Source organism: Ictidomys tridecemlineatus, chromosome 7, assembly GCF_052094955.1.
Source record: "Ictidomys tridecemlineatus isolate mIctTri1 chromosome 7, mIctTri1.hap1, whole genome shotgun sequence".
Lineage (NCBI taxonomy): Eukaryota > Metazoa > Chordata > Mammalia > Rodentia > Sciuridae > Ictidomys > Ictidomys tridecemlineatus.
This window is the reverse complement of record NC_135483.1, coordinates 127,531,964-127,541,364: the sequence shown is the minus strand read 5'-3', so window position 1 is coordinate 127,541,364 and position 9,401 is coordinate 127,531,964. Positions and strand designations below refer to the sequence as shown.

Below are 9,401 nucleotides of genomic sequence, written 5' to 3'. Positions count from 1 at the left end.
CTTTGTAGTCCCTACCCTGGGTATCACTGCTGTGGAGTTCTATATAGGTACACATTACCCATAAGCAGTATAGGGAATAATGTGAGCTCAATCCTATTGAATCATAAATGGGAAATCTGTATTCCTATCCTGTGTGCCTCCAAGTACCCTTTATGATTTTAATCTTAAAGAAAGAAACTGCATTAGACCCATACTTTCATACCATAAATTACACTATTTTGACAAATAACTGCTCTCTCTCTCTCTCTCTCTCTCTCTGTGTGTGTGTGTGTGTGTGTGTGTGTGTGTGTGTGAATTATACTGGCAAATTTTGGAAAAGACAGAATTAATTTTGAACACCTCCATCTAATCCTAAATTGATCTATAAGATATAGGCTTTTCCATATTGTCCTCATTTTCTTAGATATGCCCCCCCTGATCTGTTTTCCTTTTGTACCTATTCCCAGGAGTTTTTCTTCCTGTGTGGTGCCATGAAAATTAAATAGTTAATCAGATAAATTTAGTCTTATGTGACTCAAAAGATTTGTGTTCCTAGGTCCTTGATCCACTATGAGTTGAGTTTTGTGCATGTTTAGAAATAGGAGCTTAATTTCATTTTGTTGCAAATGGATTTCCAGTTTTCCCAGCACCATTTGTTGAATAGGCTATCTTTTCTCCAATGCATGTTTTTGGCAACTTTGTCTAATATAAGATAACTCTAATTCTGTGGGTTTATCTCTGTGTCCTCTATTCTGTACCACTGGTCTACAAGTCTATTTTGGTGCCAATACCATGCTGTTTTTGTTACTATTGCTCTGTATATATAGTTTAAAGTTCTAGTACAGTGATGCCACCTGCTTCACTCTTCTTGATAAGGATTGCTTTAGCTATTCTGGGTCTCTTATTTTGACAGATGAATTTCAAGACTGCTTTTTATATTTCTATGAGAAATGTCATTGGGATTTTGATTTGAACTGCATTAAATCTGTATAGTGCTTTTGGTAGTATGGTCATTTTGACAATATCACCCAATAGAAGAAAAAGTAGGCACAAATCTTCATCATGTTGAATTAGGCCCTAACTTCCTTAATAAGACTCCTGAAGCACAATAATTAAAATCAAGAATCAATAAATGAGATGGATTCAAATTAAAAAGCTTCTTCTCAGCAAAAGAAACAACCAGTGAAGTGGATAGAGAGCCTACAGAATGGGAGCAAATTTTTACCACATGCACATCAGATAGAGAACTAATCTGTAGGATATATAAAGAACTCAAAATTCTTAACACCAAAAAAATAAATAAGCCAATCTATAAGTGAGTCAAGGAACTGAACAGATGCTTCTCAGAAGATGATATGCAATCAATCAACAAATATATGAAAAAAATGTTCAGCATCGCTAACAAGTAGAGAAATGCCAATCAAACCCACTCTAAAAATCAAAAACACTCCATTCAGAATGGCAGCTATTAAGAATCCAAACAAGTGTTTGACAAGGATATGGGACAAAAGGCACACTCCTACGTTGCTGGTGGGACTGCAAATCAGTGCAGCCAATATGGAAAGCCATATTGAGATTCCTTGAAAACTGGAAATGGAACCACCATTTGACCCAACTATTCCATTCCTTCATTTATACCCAAAGGACTTAAAAACAACATACTACAGTGATGCAGTCACATCAATGTTTATAGCAGCACAATTCACAATAGTTAAATTGTGGAACCAACTTAGATACCCTTCAGTAGATGAATGGATAAAGAATGTGGTATATATACACAATGAAATATTACTCAGCAATAAAGAGAATAAAATCATGGCATTTGCAGGTATATGAATGGAGTTGGAGAATATGATGCTAAGAAGTTAAGCCAATCCCCCCAAATCAAATGCTGAATGTCTTCTCTGATATAAGGATGCTGATTCATATGGGGGTTGGGGGCAGTGTGGGAAGAATAGACAAACTTTAGATAGGGCAAAGGGGAGAGTGAAAACATGTATGAAAACATTCATGTATGAAAACATGAATGGTGTGACTCTCCTTTGTGTACAACCAGAGACATGAAAAAAATGTACTCTATTTGAATTGCATTCTGTTCACATATATAACAAATTATAATTTAAAAAAAGATTTATGTTCATGTTATGACTATGCTACTATCATGGAGAAATGATAAAGTTCTTGCTTTTTTTATTAAGAGCTTTAACACTAAGAGTCAAAGACAAGTAAAAGCACAGTACTAGTTGAGAGGATTATGTTGCCTTAAAGAAGAAACAATCAAATGGAATTGGTGTGATCTCTACTAACTTAACTTTAAGGACCGAGGGTTTTAAATCTAATGTTGGCTTGATTTCATCTTTAACTTTTGATTTTCATTTCTTTCTTTATTTTATTTTTATTTTTTTCACTCAGACCCAAAGCATCAACACTTACTAGGTGAACTGCTGTTGACAAAAATGATTTTCCTTTTATATATTTTAATGGTAAATAATGCTTCTTCCTGAAGGATGAGGTTCCAAGAAATATTTTGGATTCTTTTTATTTAGCTTAAGACTTTGAGAAATTCTTTGTGATTTGAATGTAAGTGGTTACATTAGAATGTAAGTGGTTTCCTGTTGGTTATATAGGATTTAAGTTTCACATTAAAATGTCAGTCATCCACAAGTAGAGGACATGGATAGGAATGAGGTCTGTGAACAGAAATGTCAAAAGTTCTCACTTATGACTGTTGATAAATTCTCTTTTTATAAGACATGCATTGCCATGGTAATGGGGAGCAAGATCTCATCTGGGATGGGATAAATAAGACACTGTAGTGTCATAGAGAAGTTTAATGTGTATAAACCATGAAGAAAGGTGTATTCCTTGATGGAAACTTGGATATCACACAGCCTGCTTACAATTATGGAAATGACAAAGAGCTAAGGATTCTGAGAGTCAGATTGGTCTCTCTATTATTTGAGCTATAATTTCAGTCAAGAGCTAGAATTAGGAGTGCAATTTTCCTGAGTGTTGACACCTGGAAGTGTTTGGAGAGGAACTGGAGAGACATTATTAGATACAAACTTTCCTGACACACCTAAATGTCAATTTATCATGTAAATATTTTCTTAACAACACCTGTTTACTCAGAACTCTGATAGTTGCTGTAGGACCTATGAGATAAGAATAAGTTTATCCCTAACTTAAAAGAGATAAAAGTTAGATATAAAATTCGAGTTTCATATTTTATTAACTAATAAATTTTTTAAAAATTCCATGCACAAAGCTTGGGAAGCAAGTTTAGGAACCTGTACAAACAATTTTTCAGACTTATTTTTTCTTAATAATAATTAGTAAAAGATAACTTCATAGAAAATACCAGTTTAATTCGTTTGAAAATGTGTACATTATACTATCAAGTGTTACCACAATTTGTTGTATACTAACTATATTATTTTTGCCAAACCTCATACTACCTGTACTGGATTGACACAAATCAGATTTCTATTTAATAAATTTATTTGGAAAAAAGGAAGCTTGCAAACAAACATTACCTGCTATAATACAAGGTAATTTGTAAAATAAGTATGATTAAACAAAATAATATAGTTAAATTCTAGAAATATACTATTGCATGCCAAAGGGAAACCTGTGGTCTAGTCTCTCATACTTAAAAGAGAGAATAAATAGAGCTAGAAAGGGATCAAAACATACTAGTACCAAATAGAGATTTTTCTTCTTTACATAATTATAAGGGTTAAAATAATATTGAAGTGCATTTCCTTATACATAATTTAATGGATATTCAATAGTCATCTAAAATCATATTTCACACTTGAAATTCACTCTTCTGGCTTGCAAGTTCAAATTCATGTATGTATCTTTTCTCAGTCTTACCAGAGTAACACCATATTTATTTATTAACCTAATTTTAAAGATGAGGAAACAAAGGCACAAAGAAATTAAAACAACCCCTGTGTTTAGTCAATGTTAGACACACAAACCCAGATTTTTGATTATCAAAATCCCCTTTTTCCTATACACTCATTATATTACTGTTATATATAACTGTCTCATGCAATATACAATTATTATTTCAAGTTTCTTTATTGTTAAATATCTCAGAAAAGTAATATTAAAAGTTACAAAGTATTTTTATCAAGATATAAGAAGTTCATATTTCCTTATATTAGTAACTGATGATAGGCATTTTATTAATTAGAGAAATATTTAATCTTTCCTAAGGATTTATTTCAAGAGTAATCTATTTTGACAAATCAATTTTATTCATCTGGTTTTGCATACAGGGAAATAAAGGTATAGAGAAGAAAGAGATTTGACCCTGGTCAGCTATATAGAAACTGTACTGGACTGTCCAATGATCTCAGAATCACAGCAATGGAAACAAGTTTTCTTAATGAAAAAATATAAGGTGACAATAAAGGGGGAAGCAAAGATCTAAAGACCATAGTTAGAAGAGTAAGGTCCAATATGGGTTGGACCTTACTCAATAAGTATAATCAAGAGATCTTAGTTTGTTTTAGGACAAAAGTAGGATCATTGAAGGAATAGGCCCTGTGCTGTGGTTTTGGATTAATGCTGATGGATAATATAGAACACGTTCATATCTATGTTGCTTCGTATTTTCTGTGAAAGAGACTGACTTCTACACTAAACTGTGTGGAGTGAACATTGATAAGGAGAAATAGAGTTGAGGGTGGGAAAAAATGTTATAAGAGATAATGCTACTGCTAGAAATGAGTTCAGGTTTCCCACTTTATGAGCATTAACCCCCCAGTATGATATGAAGTGCAAATGAAGACAGTGATGTGTGAAAAAATTTGAAGGATAAAGGAAAAAAGTAAGGTAGGGAAATGCAAATGCAGATTCACATTGCAAAAGAAGGAAAAAGTGGCTCTTTTCTGACATTCTAGATTGCTGAGCTTTAGATAAATTTGGGAAAGGTTCCGGAATGGATTTAAAGAGATAATTTATGAAAACCTGGAAGTGGATCCAGTGAGAGTTCACGAAAATCTATTCATGATCGAATAACATCCATTTGTTCTTTAGCAAAAAAATATTGCCTTTTGAATTAGTGTATCCAGTATTCCACAAGCATACTCTTACATTATACATACTCAAGGTTCCATTAAATTTCTGAGGAAATAATGGAGAGGAATGGGTTTAATGAAATAATAAATACCCAATTAGAAAAAAAGTTTCCATGTGTCTGAATAAGGGCTATTTAGCAAAATGATATCATCCCAAAATGAGGTTTTTAATGTTGCTTCTCAGAATATTTCCATATTTAACATTCAGTGCAGGGCATGTCTGCTGGTGAAGAAATCTCTTAGTTTTTATTTGTCTGAGAAAGTCTTTATTTCTCCATCACTGTTGAAGGATAATTTCAACACTTAATTTTTTTCCTACTTTCTTCTTGCTTGAATAATTTCTTATGAGAAGTCCACTGAAATTCTTATTCCATTCAAGAGCTATTTTCATGATTTTCTCTTTTTGTGTTTGTTTTTCTCAGTTTGAGTATATGATACGACTAGGTGTTTTGTTATGTTTTGGGTATTCATCTTGCTTAGAATTCTCTAATCTTCCTGGATCTGTGGTTTGGAGTCTGTCAAAATTTTGGAAAGTTCTTGGCTATTATTATTTCAATGGCTTCTTCTGTTCCATTCTGGTTTTATTTTGGTTTTTGATACATCTTGTATTCCAATTCCAATTCCAATGATCTCAGATCTCTATGTGTTTTATCTTTTTAAATGCTCTTTACAGTTCTTAGATGTTTTGGGTTTTGCTGTTGTTGGTTTTTGTTTATTTTCCATTTTTTTTTCTCTTCCCTTTTCAGTATGGGAAGTTGCTACTGACCCATCTTCAAGATCACTGATTGTTTTTTTTTTAACTGTGTTGTGTCTACTAATGAGCTCATTAAAAACATTATTCATTTCTTCTAGAGGGCTGTTCATTTTGATTGCATTCTTTTGATTCTTAGAACTTTCATCAATCTGCTTACATTATGCATCTATTTATTGTATATTGCTTACTTTTTCAATTAATGCTCTTAACATATTAATCATAATTGTTACTACAAAAATCTCTGATCATTTCAACATTTGTGTCACATCTGAGTTTGAGTCTGATGATTGTTCTCTTCAGACAGTATTTTTGTTGTTGTTTTTGTTTGATTGATTGGTTTTTTTTTTCCTCTTGGCATACTTGGCAATTTTTTGTTCAAATGTAGATAGGCAAATAGATAAGTAAGCAAAGAGGTCCCTACTAGAAGGATTTATGTTATTTGTCCAAGAGTTGGGCTAGATTTAATATTCACTGGTACCAGAGTCTTCAAATTCTTTCTTGATTTTGTTTCTCTTCTTGACTTTGGACTTTGTTAAGTACTTCTCCTCAGGGGGTAAAAAAATACTTTCTTATAGCTTTTTCAGCTGTAACACACTATTATTACATTGGAGCCCTGCAGATGTAGTAGAAATGTGTGGGGAAAGGGAAGCATTCAATACTTTTATTACTGAATTTGGTCTTGGGATTTGGGGGCCTGTGTTTGTGAACTGTTACTTTTACAAGTGTTTCTTCAGTGCAATCGCTTTTTCATTTCCCCCTTATGTGGAACTGGAAAGCTAGAGAAAGCTGGAGAAAGAGGAACGCCCTTCATCTACTAGAATAAGACTTAGGGAAAGTCTTCCTTGGAAAGTAGGCCTTTGTTATTCTGGGGTGATCACAATAATTACTCTTCCCATTTTCCCATCAGATCTAGGAGAGGATCTTCCTCAGATTTTCACTATGAGAACCTGGCCAGGTTCTTGAAAGTAAATCCCAGAAATGCATGTGGGTACACTTAAGAATCTGACCCCATGAGTTTTTTCTCCTCTTATATTGATCCACATTCAGCTTCCAGCAATTTGTTATAATTACTCTTGAATGTTCCTAAGACTTTATGGCTTCAGAAACTTCTTTGTTTCAGGTAAGTAGAAGTGAACTGTATCTCTTTGAATGAAATGATCTTTGAAGTATTTGGGACAGCATTTTACCCTGAAGCTTCAATTTCCTGATGGTTCCAAGAAAAGTCATTGATTTTCAGTTTATCCAGCTTTTTTTGTTATTGTTGTACTAATGGAAGCAATGACTTCCAACCTTGTTACATATTGGACCTGCATCTGGAAGTCTTCAATTCTTTTTTTTTTTTTTTCCTGATACCAGGGATTGAACCCAGGGAGGCTTAACCACTGAGCCACATCCTCAGCCCTTTTTATTGTTTGTTTTAAGACAGGATCTCACTAAGTTGCCTAGGGCCTTGCTTAATTGCTGAGACTGGCCTCAACTCTGCAATCCTCCTGCTTCAATCTCTCGAGTTTCTAGGATTATAGGCATGTACCATTATGCCCAGCCCTCAATTCTCATATAATTGCCAATGTACATAAAGATATGAAGAATGTGATTAGCCAGTCTGAAGATGAATTAAAGCAGGAGCAACAGTATCTATATAAACTGGCAGATTCATGAACTCTGAACATCTTTGGTCCTGACTAAGAGGCATATGTTCTCAGTGGTAATTCTGGCACTTCTATGAACTAATTATCTACTTTATATAATTTATTCCCATGGGCAGCGCTGAAGAAAAATGAGAACAGAAAATTACACAAATTAGCTAGCAAGATCGGGTGCAGGTAAGTTAGACTATAACTCGAAAACCCTTCACCCCTGAGGACCACTAACACCAACAAAGACATAAAAGCAGTTCACTATTACAGAAAAGTACAGAGCATCTCAAACCATAGGAAGCTTATTTTTTTTTTATGAAGAGCCTTTAAATATTCAAATTTTCCATATTCAACATATAAACATATTTCAGTTACATATTAAGGCCAATTAATATAGTGAAGAAGGAACCAAAGGCAGGTAAGAAAGATTCAGAGACAGAGAAATAAGGATGAGAAAGATAGCAAAAGGAAGGGAATGAAACAGCCAGATGTTTTTGGCTTACCTGGCCTCCTCAATTTTCTTATGATTTCACTTCTGCCTCCTAGAACTCCACATCTTTGAGGTTTAGGTTTTTTGAGGTATAAAAGGGGAGGGTGGTCAAAGTACTCTGTTAATTCATAAACACTTACGAAGTGCACATTTGGCTGCAGGCCTGTGCTAGCTCTCTGTGTGTGATGCAAAGACCCAGGTTCTTACTCAGCTCCAGTTTTCTAAACCCATGGCAAGGCTGTGGTCAGATACCTGTGATCCAGGTGTTGCCTTTGAAAAGTTTACAATTATATCACTGACCCTAAAGTGATGTGCCTCAACCATATCAAATGAATAATGGGTGACGAGGCCATATCAATACCGGAACACACACTCTATGCAAAATAACCAAGAGAGATCAGTGATAGAAGACAAATCATTGCTGGATGGCCACTGATTTCCCCTCCAGGGTGACTATGAGTTCTGATTCCTACCATTATCTCTCTTGTTTTCCTCTTCTCCTTCAGGATTTTGGAAGGAAAGAATGGCAAGTTATCTCTTAAAACTGGTCACAAAAGCCTGCACTAGGCGTGAATTTTATTCTCAACTATAAAACACCATGACAACATACATACCCTGGGAGATATAACCATTAAGTTGTATCACTGATGATACGTGGTAAAAACGAAGTGTGATCATTAGGGTTCCTGGTTCATATTAGTTAGTACTCTCAAAACTCGCCTTTCGTAGAGATTGCCTAGGACTTCTTCATCCATTTGGTCTTTCTAAATAAATGTTCACTATTAGAAAGGATGGATTGGTTTTATTAGGCAGGTGACATTTTATTAGAAATGCAAACAAATATAAAGATTTTTGCAAAACTGTGTCCATGAAAATCAGACTAAAATATTGTTAACAAGGGGATTTAACCTTGGAATACAGTAAAGGAAGAAGCATAAATCATTTCAATTAAAAAAAATACTAAAGGATACACACACACTACATACACACTTACTATAGTAGAATGCATTAAAAAATTGTCTGTGACTGTCATAGAAGTTGTTTTTCCCTAGAGCCACCATTAGATAGAAAAGTGCAACAGAAAACATGGCTCTTTATTTTGAAGAATTCTATATGTTTTATTCAGTTAATTTTGCTATGTTTTTAATGAAAGTACAAATTTGTGGTGGACAGCAGTCTCTGGTTCAATTCCTGGCTCTGTCTTTTACCAGACAATTAACTTTGACAAGTAACTTAAACCTTCTGTGTTTTATTTTCCTCATCTATAAAATGACAAGAAAAAAAAGAGAACCTGTCTCAAAAAATTGTTGTGAAGATTTAAAAACTCTAAAATGAAAAGCTCTTTGACCAGTGATTGTCACATTCTAAATGCTGTAGAGTGGTCCTTATTATTATTACTGTTATTCCCCAAAGTTTATTTGTCCCGAAATTATAAGTTCTAAAGTAAT

The 9,401-nt window shown here is 34.0% G+C and overlaps 1 non-coding gene across 1 annotated transcript; it reads right to left on the bottom strand.

Annotated features, from left to right (window-relative positions):
* Window positions 1–2,383: 2,383 nt before the first annotated feature.
* LOC144365733 (small nucleolar RNA SNORD56) lies at window positions 2,384–2,451 on the bottom strand. Its single transcript, XR_013424517.1, has one exon. It is a non-coding gene; the product is annotated as a small nucleolar RNA SNORD56 (small nucleolar RNA).
* Window positions 2,452–9,401: the final 6,950 nt, after the last annotated feature.